At 37.5% G+C, this 24,810-nt stretch overlaps 1 long non-coding RNA gene across 1 annotated transcript; it reads right to left on the bottom strand.

Annotated features, from left to right (window-relative positions):
• Positions 1–16,149: 16,149 nt before the first annotated feature.
• On the bottom strand, positions 16,150–19,435 carry LOC138874191 (uncharacterized). Its single transcript, XR_011401231.1, has 2 exons — positions 18,858–19,435; positions 16,150–16,405 (listed from the first exon to the last, which is right to left on the bottom strand). It is a non-coding gene; the product is annotated as an uncharacterized lncRNA (long non-coding RNA).
• Between the last annotated feature and the right edge of the window lie 5,375 nt (positions 19,436–24,810).

Here is a 24,810-nt window from a genome sequence, read left to right as displayed (position 1 = left end):
TGGGTTTCTTTAGGGTTGTAATCCAAATTTTTATCTTACAGTCTGTTTGAAGTGTGCAAACCCTGTTATATTTCATCATCCAATAAAATACAGTTTCTTTTTCATTATCGTTCCTCATAGTTTTCTTTTTCTTTTTTTTATTTTTCTGTACAGTTCTTTTTACGCTGGCTCTAGTGATATGGCATGCATAAGGAATCCTCAGCCCAGTCTTAAAAATCAATTTGATTCCGAAATAATAATTCAAGAAGTATATTGTGATTATGAATCAGAATATGATGAGGATGAGGCTTTCGAAGAGATTAGTAAAGAGTTAATCCATTTTGAAGAAAAAACCAAACCTAACCTGAGTGACACCGAAGACATCAATCTAGGAGATACAAATAATATCCGAGAAACTAAAATAAGTGTCCACCTCGAACCAAAGATCCGGGAAGATGTTTTTGCATGGTCATATGATGACATGCCAGGCTTGAGCACTGATTTAGTGGTTCACAAATTGCCCACTGATCCAATGGTGCCTCCTGTCAAGCAAAAGTTGAGGAAGTTCAAGACTGATATGAGTGTGAAAATTAAAGAAGAAATTACCAAACAGTTGGATGCAGAGGTCATTCGAGTCACTCGGTATCCTGTTTGGTTGGCTAATGTCATTCCTGTGCCAAAGAAAGACGGCAAGATTAGAGTATGCGTCGATTACCGTAATCTCAACAAAGCAAGTCCAAAGGATAACTTCCCATTACCCAATATCCATATTTTGATCGATAATTGTGCCAAGCATGAGATAAGATCTTTTGTGGATTGTTATGCTGGGTATCATCAAATTCTGATGGATGAAGAAGATGCAGAAAAGACGGCATTCATCACCCCATGGGGAACTTATTGCTACAGGGTAATGCCATTTGGTTTGAAGAATGCCGGGGCAACTTACATGAGAGCAATGACTACGGTGTTTCATGATATGATACATAAGGAGATTGAGGTATACGTGGACGATGTGATCATAAAATCAAAGCATCAGGCCAACCATGTTGGGGATTTAAGGAAATTCTTCCTGAGACTTCGCAGGTACAACCTCAAGCTTAACCCTTCCAAGTGCGCATTTGGTGTTCCATCTGGAAAGCTGTTGGGATTTATAGTCAGTCGGCGAGGCATAGAGCTAGACCCATCAAAGATCAAAGCCATCCAAGAATTGCCACCTCCAAGGAACAAGACTGAAGTAATGAGTTTGTTAGGGAGGTTAAATTACATCAGCAGGTTTATTGCTCAACTCACGACAACCTGTGAGCCTATTTTCAAATTGTTGAAGAAGGATGCTGCGGTCAAATGGACTGATGAGTGTCAAGAAGCGTTTGATAAGATAAAAGGATATTTGTCAAACCCACCCGTGATGGTTCCACCAGAACCAGGAAGACCTTTGATTCTTTACTTGACAGTCTTGGAAAACTCATTTGGTTGTGTACTGGGGCAACATGACATCACCGGCAGAAAGGAACATGCCATCTACTACCTTAGCAAGAAGTTCACAGCTTATGAGGTTAAGTACACTCATCTGGAAAGGACATGTTGTGCCCTAACTTGGGTATCTCAGAAATTGAAACACTTCATCCTACACTACTTACCTCATTTCGCGTCTGGATCCGTTGAAATATATTTTTCAAAAGCCTATGCCAACAGGGAGACTTGCAAAGTGGAAGATATTGCTCACAGAATTTTATATCATATATGTGACTCGGACTGCAATAAAAGCCCAAGCATTGGCCGATCATTTAGCCGAAAACCCGGTTAACGAAGAGTACGAGCCATTGAAAACTTATTTTCCTGATGAAGAAGTAATGCATATCGGTGAGATGGAGCAAATTGAAAAACCTGGCTGGAAACGTTTCTTTGATGGGGCTGCTAACATGAAAGGAGTCGGGATAGGAGCTGTGATTATTTCTGAAACCGGGCATCACTATCCTGTTACGGCTCAACTTTGGTTTTATTGCACCAATAATATGGCTGAGTATGAAGCTTGTATTTTGGGGTTAAGGCTAGCTGCAGACATGGGTATCCAGGAAATCTTGGTTTTGGGAGATTCGGATCTTCTGGTACATAAAATTCAAGGAGAATGGGAAACACAAGACCTGAAGCTCATACCATACCGACAATGTTTACATGATCTTTGCTAACGGTTTCGATCAGTGGAGTTCAGGCATATTCCAAGAATCCATAACGAGGTTGCCGATGCATTGGCTACCCTGGCATCAATGTTGCACCATCCGGACAAAGCTTATGTGGATCCACTGCATATTCAAGTCCACGATCAGCACACTTATTGCAACATGGTTGAATAAGAATTTGATGGTGAACCATGGTTCCACGACATCAAGGAGTATATCAGAATGGGGATATATCCAGCACAAGCCACAGGGGATCAAAAGAGAACCATTAGACGGTTGGCAAATGGATTCTTCTTAAGTGGAGGAGTTTTGTATAAAAGAACACCAGACCTTGGATTATTAAGATGCATAGATGCTAGACAAGCTACGGCTGTCATGTCTGGAGTACATTCGGGAGTTTGCGGACCCCACATGAGCATATATGTGTTGGCAAAGAAAATTCTCCGAGCTGGTTACTATTGGCTTACCATGGAGCGAGATTGTATCAGTTTTGTGCGCAAATGTCATCAATTCCAGATACACGGAGATTTGATTCATTCTCCACCATCTGAGTTGCACATAATGTCGGCACCATGGCCCTTCGTCGCTTGGGGAATGGATATTATTGGACCAATTGAGCCGATAGCATCCAATGGGCACAGGTTCATTCTGGTAGCCATTGATTATTTCACCAAATGGGTTGAGGCCAAAACATTCAAATCGGTGACCAAGAAAGTTGTGGTAGATTTTGTTCACTCAAATATCATATGTCGATTCGGAATCCCAAAGGTGATCATCACAGATAACGGTGCTAATCTTAACAGTAACTTAATGAGAGAAGTATGTCAACAGTTTAAGATTATACATCGCAATTCTACCCCATATCGGCCCAAGGCGAATGGAGCTGTCAAGGCAGCCAACAAAAACATAAAGAAGATACTTCAGAAAATGGTAGAAGGTTCAAGACAATGGGACGAAAAATTACCATTTGCGTTGTTGGGATATCGCACTACTGTTCGCACTTCGGTAGGAGCAACTCCTTATTTGTTGGTATATGGCACTGAGGCGGTAATTCCTGCCGAAGTTGAAATTCCTTCTCTTCGAATCGTCACCGAAGCTAAGATTGATGATGATGAATGGGTCAAAACCCGTTTGGAACATTTGAACTTGATTGATGAAAAATTATTGGCAGCCGTATGTCATGGCCAATTGTATCAAAGAAGAATAGCAAGTGCATACAACAAAAAGGAACGTCCCCGAAAGTTTGAAGTGGGTCAACAGGTGCTGAAACGTATTCTTCCACATCAGGTTGAAGCAAAGGGCAAGTTTGCCCCAAATTGGCAAGGACCGTTCATTGTGACCAGAGTATTGTCCAATGGTGCATTATGTTTAACAGATATTGAAGGAAAATGCATAGATATGGCTATCAATTCTGATGCAGTAAAGAGATATTATGCATGATTTTTCTTTGGTATAATTATTGAATGTTTGTATTTGGCATTATTTCGAAGATTGGAAATGACAAAGGCAATTCATTCTGCTACCTAAACACTGTACCCTTTGTTCCCCCTTTGAGCCACATTTGTTTCTTTCCTACCCTCTTTTGGAATCAATGAAAAAAAATTATTATTGAAGTGAACTACGTTTGACCTGATTCCTCAAAGAGGATACGTAGGCGCCTCACGGCTCGGTCATAGGGTGCATAGTATGCATAATGTGCATAAAATGAAACATCAAGAGACCCCCAATCAAGAAACTGGGGCAGGAATTGTATTGGCGATAAGAAAAATAATTCCAATAGTTGTAATTTTAAACCCATATCAAAATTGTTTAACTTTTGATACCCTTTCATTCCAACCACATACCAAAAGACCTTTCGATCAATATTAGAAAAATGTCGAGTCAAGCAAATGGAGATGGTTTATAACACTCTGGTCCAAACAAGAAAAGCGATGAAAATGACAGAGTCTTATAGGTGAAAACCCGCACGGGCACCATGAGACGACGGAAGCTGAGAGAAAGTAAAATGAAAGAGTCTTATTGGTGAAAACCTTCGCAGGAACCATAAGGCGAAAATGAATTAAGAAATAAACAAATGAGGGAAGTTGGTTGATGAAAACTCTTTAAGACACTGCAAGTCAAACAAGGTCCGTAAGTTGGCAAAAAGTAAAATTGGGTTACGGAAATTTTGGAAAAATTGAAAAGGAGTTTGGTTAAATAGACTGGGCTGATTAATCCAAAATGCATACCTTGATCATTGGTGTCAGTAACTCCAATCAGATAAGTTCCTTATTCTTATCTCCAACAGTCATCCAAATTTGGATTTTTCTTTTCATTCTTAATTGTCGAAATCGTCATGTTTCGTCACTAATAATCTTACTCTTCTAAAGTTTTTGAGGTAAGTTTCGTTCCAAGCAAATAAAAAGGAATGTCAAGGTATACTACCAAGATTCAAGATTGCACAATGCAAAATACGGCCATGATAGGCGGGAAGTAATAGGATGAAAATAGGATATGGGTGTGAGAAAAGTTGAATCAGAAAAGTGGTTCAGTAATGTCAGGAGAGACATATGATTACGATTGAAAGGGTTTGAAGTGAAAACGATAGTTGGGGATCCTACGGTTAAGGATCAATTATGAGGACAAAACAGTCTTTTCAATCGCTTCAAGGCAGTAAAACAGGACAAAGAGAAACCCCAACCCCAACAAGAATGCCACAACTAACCACCATGAACTAACAAGATTTTCCTTGATTTGAAACAGGGGCAAAAACATTATTTGTTTCAGGAAACACCCGGTGATTGAATTATTAGCAAGTAGGCGTCCACCTGGAGAACAAAGAAGATTAGTTGAAATAGCAAGCAGGCGTCCACCTGGAGAACAAGGAAGAATAGTTGAAATAGCAAGCAGGCGTCCACCTGGAGAACAAGGAAGAACAGTTGAAATAGCAAGCAGGCGTCCACCTGGAGAACAAGGAAGAACAGTTGAAATAGCAAGCAGGCGTCCACCTGGAGAACAAGGAAGAACAGTTGAAATAGCAAGCAGGCGTCCACCTGGAGAACAAGGAAGAACAGTTGAAATAGCAAGCAGGCGTCCACCTGGAGAACAAGGAAGAACAGTTGAAATAGCAAGCAGGCGTCCACCTGGAGAACAAGGAAGAACAGTTGAAATAGCAAGCAGGCGTCCACCTGGAGAACAAGGAAGAACAGTTGAAATAGCAAGCAGGCGTCCACCTGGAGAACAAGGAAGAACAGTTGAAATAGCAAGCAGGCGTCCACCTGGAGAACAAGGAAGAACAGTTGAAATAGCAAGCAGGCGTCCACCTGGAGAACAAGGAAGAACAGTTGAAATAGCAAGCATGCGTCCACCTGGAGAACAAGGAAGAACAATTGAATTATTAGCAAGCAGGCGTCCACCTGGAAAATAAGGAAGAACATTTGAAATAACAAGTAGGCGTCCACCTGGAGAACAAGGAAGAACAGTTGAAATAGCAAGCATGCGTCCACCTGGAGAACAAGGAAGAATAGTTGAAATAGCAAGCAGGCGTCCACCTGGAGAACAAGGAAGAACAGTTGAAATAGCAAGCAAGCATCCACCTGGAGAACAAGGAAGAACAGCTGAAATAGCAAGCAGGCGTCCACCTGGAGAACAAGGAAGAACAATTGAAATAGCAAACAGGCGTCCACCTGGAGAACAAGGAAGAACAGTTGAAATATCAGCAAGCAGGCGTCCACCTGGAGAACAAGGAAGAACAGTTGAAATATCAGCAAGCAGGCGTCCACCTGGAGAACAAGGAAGAACAGTTGAAATATCAGCAAGCAGGCGTCCACCTGGAGAACAAGGAAGAACAGTTGAAATATCAGCAAGCAGGCGTCCACCTGGAGAACGAGGAAGAACAGTTGAAATAGCAAGCAGGTGTCCACCTGGAGAACAAGGAAGAACAGTTGAAATAGCAAGCAGGCGTCCACCTGGAGAACAAGGAAGAACAATTGAAATAGCAAACAGGCGTCCACCTGGAGAACAAGGAAGAACAGTTGAAATATCAGCAAGCAGGCGTCCACCTGGAGAACAAGGAAGAACAGTTGAAATATCAGCAAGCAAACGTCCACCTGGAGAACAAGGAAGAATAGTTGAAATATCAGCAAACAGGCGTCCACCTGGAGAACAAGGGAATATAATTCAAATTTCAAGGTCAGGATCCCCCTTTGAAGAACAGAATGGTGATTTATTTTTGACATTATTGGTTGAAGTCAGGAACCCACCCATAAAATGGAGGAATACACTTAGAATCAATAAGGCAAAGGAATCCGATCGGAATCCCCAGCGGGAAACAACAAAGAATCCCAAGCAGAGGAAGGAAGTACAAGACTCGATGAAAAAACAATACAAAAAAGAAACAAGCAGTTCAAGACCGGTAGTCTGGAGAGAATACGAGACAAATCGGAAGCAAAAGAGACCAAAGGGGTCACCAAGACATCAAAGCAACAAGAGACACAAAGGGCATGATCTAGATAAGATTTTGTAATTCATATACCATGGTCTAGTCTAGCTTTTTGTTTTTCTTTAAACAGGGTGTAATAAGGAGGTCAGCAAGCAGTAAAAGCAGCATGCAACAGCAGAAACATCACAGTCCCATGGTAGTCCCAGCTACCAAAACTTCCCGAACTACATTGACCTGATTCCCTTTTAGCCTGGGATATGTAGGAAACCTTTGAAGCAAAGTTCGGTCAAATCTTCAAAAATTCTTCACACGGAATAGTCAAACGGGCAAAAATCGCTCATATCCGCTCACTTTATCTTTGTACGAAAACTCTTCGTATTTTCGGACAAAGAGGGGCAGCTGTGAGCACGTGATTTTTGCCTCACAAGAATTACTCCAAAAGAAATCACAAATAATTTTTCTTTGTATGCAATTTTGAATTTTTCGTGGCATTTTATTTGTGCATGATTATTTTATTTTAAATAGGAAAAATATAGAAAAATAGTAATATAGGTACATGTGCATTTAGGAATTAATGTTGCATTTTTATAATTAATTAATCATAGGTTTTTATAAAAAGATAAAATAAAATAAAAAATAATATATTTAGGAATTAAATAAACCATAATTGGTTTTAAAAGAGGGAAAAATCATAAAAAATATGTAATTGTTGTAATTTTGTCATTTAAGTATGTCGTTGTGTGATTTTATTAAATGTTTAACTTATGTGATAGTTATTGTCAAGTGTTAATTAATATTTGGTTATCTGTATTTTTTATTTTTACAATTTAATTAGGAATTGTGTAAAATTAGGAAATAAAGAAGAAAAACGAAAAGGGGTTCAAAATTAGAATATCCTGATTTGGGCCAAAAGCTTCAAGGCCCAAACGAGTATACCCTAAACTTGCCACTGTTGCCCGTTCAAACAGGCCGAAACGACCCCAGGTCCGGTCCGTCTCAAAGACACCCCAAACGATGTCGTTTTGGGAAGCTTTGATAAGGGCCGTTGATTTTGAATTGATCAACGGTCCAAAAACATTACCCTTTACCCGACCCGTTCCCGTCAGAGACCGATCCGGTCTTAAAGAAAATGAAACGATGTCGTTTCACTTAAGTAAGCGATCCCAGCCGTGAATCTCATTTGAGCTAACGGCCAGGATCCATTAGCTACCCCAGTATATAAGCCTAAAGTTTCACCCCACACCCCCAGGCCAGACCCCCCTCTCCTCTCTTCTTCCCTGAGTTTTCAGAGACCAGACCTCGAGTCACCGCCCTCACGGCGGCGGACGGTGGCCAAACCTCTCCATTTTCACACCATGAACTCACTTCAACTTCCCGATCCTAAATCCCTGAACCTTATCCTCCAAATATTAGCCAACATCTTCGAATCTTCGATCGAAGATGCAGTCCAAAACCCTAGTTCATCTGACGACCACCAAACTCACACCTTTTAACCTATGGACCTCTCTCACCACTAGAGCCTCATGGGTTTCCTTCGAATCGACCTGGAACCCCTCGAATATCGAATCAAAGCCAAGAACCCTAGCGCCTCCATGAGATTCCCTGGTGGCGGCGCCATTCCAATCGGTTCCAAACTAACACCATTTGACCACCCGAGCCACCCCATTCCCACTATCCTAACAGTTTGCCTCGAATCAGTACCAAATGGGTTGGACTTTCGATCAGAAAAGTCGACTAAGAAACCCTAATTTGGGGGTTAAGGGAAAATTACAAGAAATTAAGGTTGTAATCGACCTTAGTCGAAAGTTATCAGCCGAGAACATTCGATTAAGGTTCATTTCGATCTTAAAAGCCAAAATGGGAGTTTGAATACAAGTTAAGGACACCAGGTTTTGAGTTTTCGTTCATCCGATGAGTTTTGTTTTATTATTTTTGTCTATCTAAGTTTGCGTATTCAGTGTTGTTTCGATTATTGCTTTCCTTTGTTATTTTCTTTTATTTTGTTCAAAATGATCATTTTTTTATCAAGGTTGCTCTACATTATGTGTCAGTTTTACATCTGCGAATTCAATGCCACACCTCTTTCATTTTGAATTTATTGAAGTTTAAGGCGTTCCCTGTGTAGTTAGCTTTTCATTTCAGCCTAGTTCCCTGTGTACTATCTCACTTCAGCCATTTATCTTGATTTCAATGACTGTTCGATTTGGTTTAGGATGTGAGTACGCACTGTCATTGAAGTTTGATGTGCAGTATTAATGTGATTGTTGGTTCATTTTTAGCTTCACTATTTTGTCAAGTTCTGTGTGGTGTTAATGTGATGCTTTGGTTTAAATTCAGTTTGGTTTCGTTCAGTGTATTGAAATTGTTCCTTTATTTTGCTTTAGTCAGTCTGTTCCCTGAATCCTTCATCTATATTGTAATGTTGTTTGATCCAATGTAAGGTCAGAATTATCTGATAGGATTAATGGTTTGAATCATAATGTTTCTTGTTGAATACTAGGGCCTGATGTGGATATGACATTGGTTTGAATTCAGTTTTACAAGTGTTAATTGGATATTATTGGGTTAGAAGGTTGCATTTTAGTTAAAATTCAGTCCAGAACTTAAGAGAATTGGTTGTAGCTGCAGTTAAAGGGTTTTTCAAGGGCAATTTGGGATTAAAACAGTTAGGTTTATATTTTAGTATTAGTGCTTTGATAATGGGATATTAGTATGAATTAATTAATGCACCAATGGGGGACAAAAAGGATTGGAGAGGCTGAAAATCAGGGAAAAGGCTTCTTTAGTTGGATTTAAACTAAAAGAGCAGATTTTTAGTGGAGGGTCTGATTTTGTTGAAAAGAAGAGGGGTCGGGCAGCACTTAAGGGAAGAGGCAGACTTGTATAAAGAGGGGGTATTGGGGCAGAACAGGAAAAAGAGAACAGATAAAGAAAAAGAGGGGAAGAGAGACAGAAGATACAGACATAGAAAAAAAACAGAAAGAGAAAAACAGAAAAACAAAGAGCATACACACACACACACACAGAAAAGAGAAACAGAACAGAAAAAATAAGAGAAGAAAGAAAGAAAAATCAGAAATATTGTTTTCCTCATATCTGTCCGGACTTGTTTGGTGATACTGTTCGTTTGAATCTGAAATTTTCCTAAGATTTCTGCTACTGTGCGTCTGGTTTTCACGGGTCTTGCTGTTTTTGCTCAAATCTGCTGAATCATTGGCATTTTTCTGCTGTTGGGTTTTCTGTTGCTGCTATTGCTGAAGTATTACCTATTTTACCCCCATTTCCAGGTACATATCTGTAGACTCATGTCATGAAAAGCTTCAATATTGCAAGTAAATGAAATCTGGAATTTCAAATATGTCTGCTGTTCATCTGAAGGCATTAGTTGAGTTTAAATTTTTTAATTAACTATTAGCTTGCTCTTGACATGAGAACTATTAGTTAATCATCCTCTTTTGAAGTTCGTATAAGCTTTGTAATAATGTTATCTATTTCAGAATCTCATTAAGTATAGTTACATTCGAATTGTCAAGACAGGGAATTTGGTAGAAAGTTGATTATTCTTTAAACTTTGTATTTAGACCATGTTAACTAAGCGCTTGGTAACATGAAAATATCGGGGAACTAGCTATTAAACTTCGTCAAGTCCGATTTTGTTTAATTCTAGTTGACATAAGTATTCTCGTTTATACAAAAATAGGGCCTAATAATGCGGATAACTCTAAGTGAGAGGTGAATCGATATAATTCGTTACGATTAAGATATTGGATTATTACGGATGGTTCAGATATATATTTACGTTACATGTAATGTCATTTTATTAAATCAACTTGTAGATTAGTTCTCTTTCTTAACAACAAATGGTCCATGTATTTTAAGAATGCGTTTAACTCATTTCTTAAAAATAGTATATAAAAAATAATGTCAATAATTTTTACAAAGTATAGATTTAGTGTTTGTAAATAGCTTGCATAGGCCGAGAATAAAAATTGGTTTGATTTTTTCTAACCCAAACTCAATCATCGTAAGCAAATTAACCAAATAATTAGAACTTTGGACTAAAAACAAGTTGATAAGAAGGAGGTGGGATTTATAAATACGAATTGCAACATTTTAAGTCAAAGATATACAAAATAGAGTTCGCTCCGAATAAAACAATGAAAATTCTTCGAAAACTATTAGTTTGCATATCAATTAATTCTTTCCTAGTTTTGCACGTAATTCGTTTTTTTTTTTGGTAAATTTTCAAATATATACACTTAGTCTTAAGCCTAGGAAAATAACAGATAAATTGTGCATATAAGTATCAAGTACTAAAAATACATAAACAAAATACGGATACTGTATTCACGATAAAAATGGTAAATTTAGTCGCACGTTATTTATTTTTCATATCATTAATTCTTTTAATTTAAATAGTTTTGAGGTATCGAATTCACACGTTTAAAATATAACTTGTGGTCAATACCTAATAAATTTTGAATTCTTTTCAAGGAATTTGGAGGCGTCCCAATCAGTGATTTCCCATGACTTTCATATTTAAAAAATAGATGGATATAATAAACATTTGTAGAAATTTTATATTACCATCAAGAATATTTTGTGAAATTAGGGATACGTTCGCGTGACCTAATTACATTTTTCTGAAGGCAGTTCGGATTATGCGTTCGCGCAACTTCGAGCAAACTTTTAATAAAAGGGGGTTCTTCGGAGGATATTAAATTAATTTCATATAACCTGAGATGTGCAGTTCACTATTTAATCATACAAGAGTGACGAATATTCTTAATTTTATTTTAAGCACAATTTCGAACATAAGTTTTTTTTTATAATAAGAATATAAAAAATATTATCAATCTTATTGTGTACACGTATGCGTGACACGATTCTTTACATTTATAAAAAATATATAAGACAAATATACGTATGCGTGATTTGTTTCAAGAAAGGTCTATAATTATAAACAATCTAAATAAAAGCGGTAACAAAATCATGCAACAAGAAAAATGTATTTAGTAAATCGAGATAATTAAGCCAAGTATAAAAATGGTTAAGCGACCGTGCTAGAACCACGGAATTCGGGAATGCCTAACACCTTCTCCCGAATTAATAGAATTCCTTACTCGGATTTCTGGTTCGCAGAATGACAAACAGAGTCATATTTTCCTCGATTCGGGATTAAAACTGGTGACTTGGGATGCCATAAAATTCCCAGGTGGCGACTCTGAAATAAATAAACAAACCCCGTTTCGACTGTCCTTTAATTGGAGAAAACTCCTTCACCCCTCGCGGGGGCGGAAGAAGGAGGTGTGACAAGGGTAGCATCTAAGAAGTTAGGTGGTGGCGGGGGTGGTGCCTTCCCGGTCATCCAACCCTGATACATGTCCGCAATGTGTTGTCTTAACATCCTTACCTCTTCAACCACCCCATTGCCTTGTTCAACCAATTGCTTTTGGGCACCAGTATCAACCAACTCGATTCCGTTGCCGTCTGCTATTGCCTTTCGACCTTATGTTGTAGAGAAGAGTTACCACTTTAAAAACCACAAACCAACCACCTTTCTGTTATGAAGATGAAGTCATCACGTTAGCATTAGGGCATTTAACATAAGATAATCTCACTTTATGTTCAATGCACCTAGCCACAGTTATCGGTTCTAAAATGACTTCGAGGGTACGAAGGTCAGTTGGCATCATCTCAATTTGTTCATTTCAATCTTCTCTTTTCTTTTCTTTTCTGGCACTTCTTGGCTTGCTCATTTTCCTTCTTTTTTTTTCTCTCTCTAATTATCACTCTTTTCTTTCCTTTCATTTCTCACATCTCATAATTCATTTTTTTTTTTCCTTTTCTTTTAATAAAATAAAAAAAATAATTCGATCGAACCATATGTATGTTACCTACGTATCATGACGCCGTATGAATCAGAACTTTGTGTAGTTTGGGAAGATCGGGAATAAAGTAAACAAACTGACTTTTTTTTTTTACCTTAATGACTACTCTAATGATGAGAAAAGAGAAACAAAAGAAGAAAATCTCTCTTTTTTTTTTTGAATTTTCTAGACTTATTATTCTATAACCTGTTCTACACTCAAGCTTAACGAGCATATATTTTTTTTCGGTTTTCTTTTTGAAACAAGTACTCTATGGGAAATTATTAAGGAAAAAACTCTACAAGAGAAAAATATTTTTTGATTCTTATTTTTTTAGGAAGGAAATCTAAAGAATAAACCAAAGAAAAATATTTTAAATTTTCTTTTGATATCCCTGAAGAAACATTTCGAAACGAGAAATGAACAAGATGAAAAATGTTTTTGGATTTCAGTTTTTGATTACCTAAGGAAGAAACTTTAAAGATAAACAAAGGATAAAGTATATTTTTTTTCTCTTCTATGTACAATATCCTAAAGTTCTAGTGAAAATAAAAAAAAAATTTAATTCATTTTTCATTAATTTCCCAAAGAAGAACCTCAAAAGAATTTTTTTTTGGATTTTGGAATTAATATCTTAAAGAAATACTAAAAGAAAATTCTTTTCTTTTTTGAATTTTTAGTCCTAATATACTAAAGGAAATATAAAAATAATTTTTATTTTAGGTTCTAGATATTAATTGCCTAAAGGAAAGACCACCTCAATTTTTTTATTTTTTTTTTCAATTTCTAAGAGTAGTATTTCTAAAGAAAATTCCAACGGAAATATAAAAATGCAAAATATATTTTATTTGGATTTTTTGATTTATAATACATTTTTCAAATACAAAATATGAAATAATAACAAAAGACTCGACAAACTTAACTGGACTATGACAGACTCTAGCATCAACTAAATGACTGAATACTACTATACAGGACTAGAAATGTAACGACCCGGCCTGTCGTTTTGAGAGTTATAGCCACATTTCCCCCATCTATGCTTTTTTATGTATTGTTCATCTGTGTTGAGTTGTATCGAGTTGGTAGGTTTGGGTTCGGAGTAGTTTTGGAGTGAAATGAACACTTAGTCTCTTAGTTAGAAAGCTAAGGTAGAAAAGTCAATCAGAAGTTGACTTATGAGTAAACGAATTCAGATTTCGATTTTTATGATTCGATTAGCTTCGTTAGGTGATTTTAGACTTAGGAGTGTGTCCGGAATATAATTTGGAGCTCCGTGGTAGAATTAGGCTTGAATTGGCGAAAGTTGGAAGTTTAGAAATTCTTAGGCTTGAATTCGAGGTTGATTTGGTGTTTTGGTGTCGTTTTTGGTGTTCCGGAGGTTCGACTAAGTCCGGGTAGTGATATATGACTTTTTGGAATTATTGGTTGAGGTCCCGAGGGCCTTGGGTGAGTTTTAGAGAGGTTTGGGTTGTGTTGCGCTCGTTTTTCTTATGTTTCAACGCTGTTTCTTCAAGCATAAATGATATCATATTGAACAAATGAGCTTCGATTTCTTTTTTAGTGAAGCATTAGATCCGTATCGTAATTACGGACCCGTAGCAAAAAGAATCGTCGAATTTGGACATCGTACGAGGATTTTATGGTCATTTTACTAAGAATTAGGTTTCTAGATTTTTCAGTTTAATTACGAAATTGCCACTAGCAGCGTATTTAAAAATTTGCACTATTTGCAAATATTAAATCCTATATATCTCGTTCATTATAAGATCAAATTGAGTGATTCAAAAGCCTAACTCGACTAGAATTTTACAAAAAATCCATTGGTGGCATAAAATACGAGTTTTGGGATTGTTTGTCATGAGAAACGAGGCAGAATAGCTGACAGAAAATATATAAAATTAGGGTTTGTTCATTCGATCATATTTTGAGTTGGGGAGCTCGGATTTGGGCCATTTTGGAGGCGATTTTCACCATATGGATTGGGATAAGTGTTTTCTACTCAGTTTTGGTTATATTTTATGATTCCATCATCGTTTTTGGGATTTGATTGATGATTTTAAAGTGAAATTGAGGGAGTTAGTGTTTGAGTTTTGGAGAGTTTTAAGTGAGTATTTGAGGGACCAAACGAAGTTTGATTTTGATTAATTTTATATGGTTAGACTCGGGAGAGAATGAAGTTTATGATTCTGCCATTTTTTACTGATTCCGAGACGTGGGCCCGGGGGGGGGGAGGGCGAATTTTGGCCGATTTTGGATTTTTGGTTTATCTTATAATGTTTATTGTAAAATTCGATTATTTAGTATATGTTGATGGTATTAATATGATTATGGTTATATTCGGAACTTTTGAAGACTGAGTCTGGACACGAGGGCATCCCGGAGTAGGATTTTACGCTGTTGAGGTAAGTAACAGTTTTAACTCTGGCTTTGAGGGTATAAATCTGGAAAAATTGATATCATGTGATTGTTTGGTGGTGATACCCATGCTAGGTGACGGGCGTGTGGGTGTGCACCACTAGGAATTGAGACTTGGTCCGTCTCGTGAGGCTGTGAGGCCTAATGGTTATTATCTGTGTTTATGTGTTTACTTGTTGTTGAACTTGTTTGCCTTCATGTTAGAGATCATGCTTAGGCTTTATTCATGCTCACGTTATTTGTACTCAGTCATAGAAATTATTGTGCATATTTACCTAAATCTCCATTATTTGCTAATATGTTGTGATACTTCATGTGAGTTGTGTTCCCTTATTTGTTGATGATGGTGAGGCTAGTGAGGTACATGATTGAGTGAGACCGATGGCCTGATTGTGATGATACTAATACCATAGCACATGAGTTGTCTGCGTAGCACGTGAGTTGACCGTGCGGGTCCAGGTATTGATACCATAGCGTGTGAGTTGTCCCGTAGCAAGTGAGTTGACCGTGCAGATCCAAGTATTGATATGATGGCCTGGTTGTGAGGATATTAATACCATAGCGCATGAGTTGTCCGCGTAGCACGTGAGTTGACCGTGCAGGTCCAGGTATTTATACCATAGCGTGTGAGTTGTCCGCGTAGCACGTGAGTTGACCGTGCAGATCCAGGTATTGATATGATGGCATGTGAGTTATCCGTTCTTAGCGCTTGGGCTTTGGGAGCCCCTCCGGAGTCTGTACACACCCCCAGTGAGCGCAGAGATTTGAGTGTATTGAGTGTTGAGTGTTGAGTGCGAGTGCTGAGTGCTAAGTGATGGAGTGAGACATTACTATGAGGTTGCATTTACTTTTGCTGTCGCTGCATTTATCTGTTAAATTTTTTTGTGGCATTTACTGAGTTATGGAATTTACCTATTTATTTCTGTTTATTTTTTTAAATTGTGAAAATAAATAATTGTACTGTTTTACTTAGCTCGTCACTACTGCTTAGTTCCTTAGTTATTTCTGTTACTACTGAGTTGGTTGTACTCATACTACACCCTGCACTTTATGTGCAGATCCAGGTGAGTTAGAGCGCGCCGATCGTTGAGTTTAGGCCGGCTATCTGTGGAGATTGCAAGGTAGCTGGTAGTGTCCGCAGGACCTTGTTACTCCTCTTGTCATTTCTTCTTTTGGACAGTTAGACAGTTTATATATCTTAGTTTATAGTTTTAGACGCTCATGACTTAGTGACACCCCGATATTTGGGGCTCATTTCCGTATTTTTCTATATTATACTTAAAGTTGATTTGGTTTATGAAAAGTTTAAATGTTGAAATATTTTATTAAATTTTTATAATGAAATTAGTAGCAATATTTTGGGAAGTAGGCTTGCCTTGTAACACGATAGGCGCCATCACGACCATGGTTAGATTTTGGGTCATGACAAGAAAGTAAAACATGAACAATAGATTCAAAAACATAAAAAGGCTCCTCAGGCAGCTCCTGAATGCAGTGATCTTGGGGTATCTGTCATGCTCAAACTCTGGTAAGTACATCCACACCTGTATGAGAAAACTGAAACCATCACTATGTGAAACAATAACATTCCCTACTAGACACATGCAAGACATAGTTGTGACTATTTTTCTAAAATTAACCTATGTGGCTAAAAGTGGATAAAAATGCAAGATTTGGCTAAAACCCCATGAAACCAAGAACCTAAACTCACTAAGAAAGACAGAACCCTATGTGCGTGCCTATGTATCCCGCCCCAAGAGACGAGAATCAAGTTCGCGTAGTTCGGACAGATTGGATACGGGCAAGAATTAAAAAAAATAATTAATTTAGAGAAAACATATTTTTTGTCTTTTGTTTTTGAAAAAAGATGAAACATGTAAACTCTTTTTGGATTTTCTTTTCCTTTTTTTTTGATTTTCGAAAAATGAGAAAAAATTGAAAAATCTTTATGGATTTTTCATATTTTTTTCTTAATAAAAATGCGACAGAAAACATTGAGTCCTACTCGCTTTATCCTCACACTTCACCCTCTTTTTTTCATTTTTTTCTTTTTTTTCATTCGCCCTCATTATCATTGGTCCGCCAAATAACCCTTTTACCCTTGAAGAAATGCAACATGTAGCACGTAGGATGCATTAAGATGGTCTGTTATTTTGGATACACCTGTCCTAGATGGACCTAACCCCTATGTTGAGTCCCCTAAGTCAAATGCACATGATGCAAACAAACGTTTCTACTAGGGATTCGGCATGAGGCTGTATTTTTCTAGGTTTAAATCCTAGGGTTGTGTTCTAGACTTGGGTTACCCGAGTGGACAACTGGGACCGAAGAGGGGGCAATGTACCGGGAGCACTAAAGTCTACCCGGCCTTGTTGCTGGCCCAACCTCGTTCTATTTGGTATAATTTCTACAGAAAAAGCGGGCCACGCGAACGTGTGCACCATTTTCAAAAGTCTCAGAGGGTGGCGTAAGAAGACGATTATATACAATTCAAATAATATTAAAGCAGTAAACATATAGCATTTAGCACAAAAGGTTCACAGAATACAGTAATATCAACAATAAATAAAGCCACGTAAAAATCATATTAACAAGCTAGAATTCATGAACCATGAACCAGAGATTCTGGGTTCTTATCCCCAGTAGAGTCGTCAGAGCTGTGACACCTCCTTTTTACCTACCCCCAAAAGGGGATAAAGGAGTTTTTTCCAATTTAAGTGACAATCGAAACGAGATTAATTATTAGATTCAGATTCGCCACTTGGGATAATTTGTGGTGTCCCAAGTCACTGGTTTGAAATCCCGAATCGAGGAAATTTGACTCTATTTACGGTCTACGAACACAGAAATCCAGGTAAGGAATTCTGTTAACCCGGGAGAAGGTGTTAGGAATTCCCGAGTTCCGAGGTTCTAGCACGGCCGCTTTGATCATACTTGGCTTAATCAATTTGTCTAATTACTGATTTTAGAACCTACGTGCATTTGCTGCTTTTAATTGAGAAATTATCTTGAAACGGGTCACGCGTACGTGTACCTGTTTATTTGGCGCATCAAAAATCATGTCACGTGAATGTGCCCACAATTAATAATGCTTTATTATTATTAAGAAAAGTTTGGTCAAAGTTGCACGAACGCATACTCCGGTTTTGTTTTTAAAATCGTAATCCCGTCACGCGAACGTGTACGCCATCACGATGGTATATTAAACGGGCCTAAAGTAACTACGAGCATTTGTCATTTTTATATCTAGGTTACGAAATTAATACGAGGACCATGTATGATTAAATGGTGGATGGCACACCTTGGACTATATGAACTAAAATTAATTAAAGGGGATTATATTAATAACTATTATTAAGAAAGTTTGATCGAAGTTGCGCGAACGCATACTCCGATTTAGTTTTTAGAATCATAATTATGTTACGCGAACGTGTACACAATCACAATAATTCAATTAAATAAATAAAAAAAACGCCTAAAGCATTCTAACGCACTAATGGATTATTTCCCCAAATTACTTTGAAATTATTGAGATGCCAAGAATTATGAATATAAAATTGTAAAAAAAAAACTAACCTAGTTAACATGCCCAAAATAGTTCAAGACTTCAATTCAATTATCCAAGTTTCTAGACCATACGACCCAGAATGCTTAAAGTGATCCAAAGCAATAAAATAAAACTAAACGAAATATTCATGTTTTAATTTCTCTTCCAAATTAAATGTCCAACCCCACGACCTATTTGGGTTAAAACAAGAACGTGAACTTAATCCCAATTCCACTTTGTTTTATCTAGAATCCAAGCCCAATTCTCAAATTAATCACATCAATAAAATTCATTCAACTGAAGAAAAGAATAACTATAACTCAAATAAGTAATAACATCGATGGTCTAATCACAAGCAATTCACAAAATAACACATAGTTCATAAAAAATTTATGCCACTGTCATTTCAACAGAGAAAAATATTAAGGCAATAAGTAAGAGAATTGGACCTCAGTAGCAAAATCTGAAATTTCAAAACCACGGACAAGATCTCTCTTGGAACGTCTCACCGGAAACCTCAAACGGACCCGGAAAAACTCGAAGCCAAATGACCTCCATCAAAATGGGACATTGATTCAAGAGATTCGAACTAATCCAAAATCGCAACAGTAATCACTCTATTTTCCACTGTTGTTCATTCACTTATATGCCTGACGCGCGGAAACTCGAACACTCGAAATTGAAAGCAGCAATTTTTTTTCAAGCTACAAGAACTGGAAAATCTAAAAAAACAGAAACCTAAAAAATGATAGTGCCAAAGAGAGGAGGCCGTTGTTCTTCTTAGAGTTGTAAAGAGATGGTCCGATTTTTGTCGTCTATGGAGATCGATGGGTCTGCCGCTGCTGGGGTCTAGCGGCATGAGATATTTTTGATTTGGGGGGGGGGGGGTCTTGGTTTAGTTGAGAAGATGAAGTTACAGGGGGGTTCTTGGATGAGGGGGTTGCTGGTTTTGGGATCTTTGTTGTGGGGTGTGATGAAGGAGATGGAAGTTGGGGGGAGGGGGGGTTTGATAGGAAACGACGGATCTGATTGTTGCTTAGGTCTTAGGCTTTATATCAAAACTCTGATCCCTTTAGGTCTTTTAGGATTATATTAGGTTAAGGGGTATGGGCCTAGGGATTATGAGATTGGGAAATATGGGCTAGGTCCGAAAATTAGGCCTAAAATTGGGTCGTTTGAGTCCAAATTTTATTCTTTCCCCGCGAACGAGACTAAAATGCGATCTCATTTATTAATTAGTCCTACTTAATTAAAATAAGATTGACCGCTAAAACAAAACTATTTTTGGTATTTTTCAAGATTAAATATGACTACAAAACATTAATGAAACTATTTTTTTTTATAATTTTTATTTTCTTATAATAAAATAAAGTAAAAGAGTCAAAATTAGTTGAGATAGAGATATTAGACCTAAATTAAATATTTACATGCTAAAATATGAAAAATCTTGAGGAGGGTCAAAAATCACATGTCTACCGTCACCTTACTTGATAAGATGAAACGTACTAATATAATCTATATGTGAATCCATGTGACTTGATTTATTTAATCATGAATGTCTTCTCTATATGCAACTGATGAATCTGGTATTTCACGCATATTTTCTCTATATGCAAATTTGATGATTTAATTGTTATTGGGCGCATATCTTCTCTATATGCTAGATTGTTAAGTGAAACAGTGTATGTTATGTTATCTGTGGGCATCAAGGTGGCTTGTCTGTGATTTATGACTTGATAGATTTATTGGTTAGTACTTGTGAGATATATGAACTGAAGAAGTTATTAGCGAATATAATTAATAATTATTGCCACTAGTACCTCGCCAAGGTTAGTTATGATATTTGCTGAGTACATGGGTCTGGTTGTACTCATACTATACTTTTACACCTTGCGTATAGATCTTGAAGCTAAGTTGCTATGGATGATAGGTGTTGTAGATGTAAATATTTTCCTGGATATAGCTATCACTTGTCCTTGGTAGTTTTGGATACACACTGTTTATATATATTCCATAATATGTTGTATTTATTTTCATACCAGTTTTGTAAATCTAAATCTTAGTGCTCATGACTTGTACTACCAATCCTTGGGATACTAGATTGGGTTAGGTACCATTACGACAAGAATTAGAATTTAGATTGTGATAAGTTGGTATCAGAGCTCTAGATTCATAGGTTCTACGAGTCATGAACAAGTGTCTAGTAGAGTCTTGCGTGTTAGGCTATAGAACATCTAGGAAACTTTCCATTCTTTCTTTCTTTCTTTATTGTGTGGAGTTGATTCAGCTTGAAGCATATATCTTTGATTTCCTTCCATCCACTCATATATTATGTTGAGCACTCAATATCTGTTATGCATTGACGGCTTGTGATGTCATGGATGAGGTGCAGGACGTGTTCCCTTTGTTGTGGGGATGAGCCAGTCTAAAAGACTTGAGGCCAGGTTCAGACCGAAGCTTGGGCTCAGTGGTTTTAGTTATGTTGGGAGTGGGATTGATGGCTCAATAATTGATTGGATAGATATATGATGAGTATTACGTGACTATGGGATATGCTTAGATGGTTTGGATATGACGAGAAAATTGTTTCTTGGGATGCAAAAGGAATAGATGCTTGATTTCTGTCTTGATGTGTTGTACAGTCTTGAGTTATGAGTATGTTAGGGATATTTCAGTTGCTCATTTGTGGAATGAAGTATATTCTTATGTCTTGTTGACGAGTTTAATCTCGAGAAAATTAAGTGATTGCATAGTGGTTGTAACCATGATAGGGTCATAAAGAGATGTAGTTTGAGGTCAAGCAAGTGGGTTATATTCTGCGGGGTGGTCTACGGATGTGTGATCCTTATGATATTTTTGTAAAGAGTTTTTATTTCTACTAGTGAGTTATATGTGTTGCAATTTGAGTTTAGATCGCTTGAGGAAGTTCGCATAGCTATCACGAGGATGAATATGCATTTAACAAATAATTTGAGGCATTTTACGATTAGTGCTACATGAAGTTATGAAGGATTTAGTTGAATTGTAATACGAGATCATGGTAGCTATGGAGTAAGGGTATTATGGGTTATCAGATGTTATGGTCTGTGGCTTCGAGCCAAGTAGGGGAGTCTCCTATCGATGATTAGATTTCACGATTATGTGTTATATTAGTTTTGGTTTGAGGCATATTTGTGGTTCAGTTATGACTTGAAGTGGGCTGACTTAGAGGATGGTGCGGGGAAGGAAATTGCGAGATGCATGATGCACTATACTTTTTGGACATATAGAAATCATGGAATGATTCAGGTTTATTATTCATGGTGGGTGTAGTGTGCAAGGAGAATGGATTCACTCGGTTTCTTAAAGATGGGGCTACTTCTAGGTGTTTGTATGATAATGGAGTACAAGTCGTTTACTAGAGCAGAGTGGATGATTCCCAAGAAGGTTCTAATGAGTTCTCGATTCATAGGTTGTATTTGAGGGTTCCCCTGATTTGTATATGGCTAAGATCTGAGATTTTCATTGGATGGTGTCGGTACTTGTGGTATTCCTTTTTCATTATGATTCCACATTTCAGTATCAAAGAGGCTAGAGAAACAACTTCAAACTTATAGAAGGTTTTTTCAGCGTGAGCATCTTAGTTGCGGTACTATTGGGTGTTTAAGAGGGAATGCAGTGGCTTATGGGCCTTAAGACGATGTGGTTTCATGCTAGGGTTTTCTGGGGTGAGCTTTTGGTTAAGGACCATAGTGTACTAGCAAGGAAGTGCTAATTTGAAGGCAAATCAAGAAGAACTCAAAGAATGTGTCCGCTTGGTAGTGTTTGGGTCCACACACTAATAGAAGTGATCAGTTCCTTTGCTGTGGTGAGACTCTAAAGGTATTTTGTGGCAATACTCTTGGGTTAGGCGATCTACATGACTTGGTTGAGTTAGATGGATTTAGTTCTGATGGCTTGGTTATGTGAAAATGGGTTTTGAAGAGTTCTCAATGGTGCCGACCACGACCTGAGATGGATGTCTTCTATAGGTATGAGGAGTAGGTTGCTTGTTATGATTTTCCTCCTAGATTGGGTCAAGTGGAAGGTTTCCAGATGATGGAGAGTGTATCATGCATGTGATTCAAAGTTGATAATGGTATTCTCGTTTTTTCATATAATGGCATGATAGATGTTGTGTGACATGTGGGATTGAGGCTTGCATGTACAAGGTTGCAGTGTTGTTTTGAAGAGGAGGCCATGAGTTCTAGATAGCATGGACGGTTTTAGATATTCAAAAGAATACTGACACTATTTTGTATCACTTGAGAAGAGTTTGCATTTCAGAAATACGCATTGTGTTTTGAGTTGGGAATGCTTGATTAGTATTTTGGTAATTGTCTGGTTGTTGACCGTTAATGTTTAAATTTTTCTTTGTGGCGCAGAAGATTAATGGGAGTATCTCATGTGAGGTGATTGATTATGAGGGATATGTCAGTTATTTGAGTGCTAGAGTTAGGATAAGATATGGAGATTCTTGTATTCTTAGGATTTAGAGACTGGGAGTTCTTAGAGATAGACTATTCCTTGGTTGTGCACTGTGAAGATAGGGCTAGAGCTTGATGGCTGATTGTATATGTTATGGTTAGGTTACTATGGACTTTTGGATGTTATTTACCTATTTGTGGATGATCGGAGTTGATTGGGGTTAGGTCTAATGAGAATGTGTATTCTATATCAGATCAGGCAGTTTACTTAGAACAACTATTATTAAGGATGGTCATTGGCTAGAGTTGATCTTATTCATGTCATAATATGTTCCATATGTTACTCTCATATGCTACGATGGGTTGTGAGATTGTTGTCTATTTACACACATGATGCGGTTCTATATGGGCCTTGTGGAGAAATTCGAGTGAGATTGCTCGGGGGGTGTTAGATGATTTATTGCATCTTGGTTATGGCTTTCCTGTCTATGGTACATTGTGCTATATGTTTTCTCCATAGTCATATTCATGCGCTTTGTGTGCTTGCTGTTGATACACACGTGTTTGGTTAGTATAAAAATTTGGGAAATAGGTATACCTTGTGGACCGGTCTGTTTGGATCGGGTTATGCACCGTAGCAGAGTTATTTCCTTTTCCTTCCATCATTCGTTATATTTGAGCTGTTTCTTGTGTGGTGCATGGATTGCATTGTATGTACCTCTACGTGCATTGGTATGGTCTGTCAGTCAAGTAGATTATATGGGAAGATATGAGGTTATTGTACCTGGAATGAGTAATATTGGGTTTGATTAAGGTATGTTTGAAAGGATAATGGCATTCATCAGCTTAGAATTTGGGAATGGTTCTTATCGCACGAGTGAACGCCATGAGTAGTTGATCCGAGGAGTGGTTATGAGTTCCTACATATTTCTTTCATTCTTGGCAAGGAACGAAGGTTCATAACATTTTATTTGATATGAGGTTTGTTCCCGGTACCAAATTTGTTAATGAGCAACTATTGTGGTTGGAAGTTATTGCTATGAGTATTTGAGTTTTATGGTATATCATGTGATCACATATGGAGATACGGTTATGTCTAGATATAACTTGTTCATACTTTTACAGTGTATAGATCCGATAATCGAGTCCTATAATAGTTTCTAGATGTTGGAGATTGGGTTCTAAGGGTTATAGACTAAGGTCAAAAAAGGGATTTTCAGTTTGGTAGTGTTGACAAGCTTATATGGATCGGGGTGACGTGGTATCATCCATGGGTATGTGTATGGTGAGTTCATATAGTGATTTTCAGTTTTAAGTGGGGAAGAATATAATGGCCCGACCAGTTGTTTTGAGAATTAGCATTCTATTCGGTGGTTTGAGTTCTTAATTAGCTTAATATGATGTATTATGACTTGCGTGTATGGTCAGTTTTATTTTCGAGTGGTTGGGGATTGATTTGGAAGAATGATTCTCAATTTAGAAGCTTTAAGTTGGAAGAGTTTACCAAGTTTTACTTTTGTGTATTTACCCTCGGATTAGGGTTTTGATGGTTCCAATAGGTTCATATAGTGATTTTGAACTTAGGCGTATGCTCGGATTCATATTTGGATGTCTCTAAAATGTTTTGGCTCTATTTGGCGAAAGTTGGTAATTTGAAGGTTTGGAAGGCTCATGGGTCTGACCGGGAGTTGAATTTAATATTATTGGGTTTGCGTTGTTGTTTCGAGAGCAAGAATAGGTTTGTTATGTCATTTGGAAATTGTGTGCAAAATTTGAGGTAATTCCGAGTTGGTTAGACGTACTCAGCGTAAGTTGGAATTTGGACATTTGAAATAGTTCATTAGGCTTGAATTGAGATGCGATTCGTGGTTTTGATGTTGTTCTTTATTATTTGAGGATTATACTAGGTCTGTGTTCTATTTTAGAAATTGTTGGTATATTCTGATGAAATCCTGAG

This window comes from Nicotiana sylvestris, chromosome 7 (genome assembly GCF_000393655.2).
Source record: "Nicotiana sylvestris chromosome 7, ASM39365v2, whole genome shotgun sequence".
NCBI lineage: Eukaryota > Viridiplantae > Streptophyta > Magnoliopsida > Solanales > Solanaceae > Nicotiana > Nicotiana sylvestris.
Note: the sequence above shows the minus strand (reverse complement) of the source record. Positions and strands in the feature narration are given on the sequence as shown.